This window comes from Propithecus coquereli, unplaced genomic scaffold (genome assembly GCF_000956105.1).
Source record: "Propithecus coquereli isolate 6110/MARCELLA unplaced genomic scaffold, Pcoq_1.0 Scaffold113, whole genome shotgun sequence".
Lineage (NCBI taxonomy): Eukaryota > Metazoa > Chordata > Mammalia > Primates > Indriidae > Propithecus > Propithecus coquereli.
Genome location: NW_012135303.1, coordinates 2267907 through 2269060, shown reverse-complemented (window position 1 = coordinate 2269060; position 1154 = coordinate 2267907).

The following is a 1154-nucleotide window of genomic DNA, read 5'->3' as shown; positions in this document are numbered from 1 at the left end:
AGGTAGCTGCATGAATGAATCTCACAGATATTATATAAAATTTAAAAACAAGTAATCTTTACTTGAGGATAAATGTAAAAAAAAAACTAATCTAAGATGGTATAAGTCGGAAGTGATTACTTCTAGGGGGCTGACTGCAAGGTAGGCTAGAGGAAGTCTTCTAGTATGCTGGTAATTATTTTGATTTGGGTAGTGATTACTTGAGTATATACACTTGTAAAAATCCATTGAGTTATATTGCATGCTAAACTTTAATGGAAAAGAGGAAAACGGCTACCTTCTTAGTAAAAAATTTTTAGAACTTAAGAAATCTTTTCCTACTAATACATTCTTTAGAGCTTTGATCAGCGATATACACGAATATAAATTACCACTGGCACAATATCCAATTGGTAAGACATTTCTAGCTTTAATTTGTCTTACTGGAGAAAGGAAGCTGAGGAGGTGTCAGATCTTTTCTCCTGCAATTCAGCAGTCTACCTTTAAATGTATTAAGAAGTTATAAATCACTACTTTCAGTTGGAACCAGTAAGTGCTATTGTTTATTGCATTCTATTTGATGAACTATTTATATCTCACTTTATTCCTCATTTTCAAAAATTTTTATAAGGCATTTTACTGGTGACTATAAGAACTAATACGCTTTATTTACTGTACATTCATTACAGCTATTAGAAAACAAATGAAAAACATGTTTTCCTAAAGCTGACTCAGTGTTGTCCTTCACATAAAGTATATAAATACAGGTCAGATCATATTATGACAAATATCTTCATAACAAAACAGGATAAATAAGTACCTGGATGAAAAGTCAAACTCATGGAAGTAGAGAGTAGAATGGTAGTTGCCAGGGGCCGGGGCGTGGGGGAAATGGGAAATGTTGGTCAAAAGGTACAAATTTGCAGTTATAAGATGAACAAGTTCTGGGGCTCTAATGCACAGCATGGGTGGGGATGGATATGTTAATTAATTTGATTGCAGTAATCATTACACAATGTATATATATATCTAATCATGTGGTATACCCTGAATATATTCAATCTTTATTTGTCAATTAAATGTTTTTTTGAAAACAGAAAAAAAAAACCTGGATGAACTTTCTGAGTTTGATTTAATGGGATCTAAAAGCTAAACAATAGAATCAAACCCCAAAT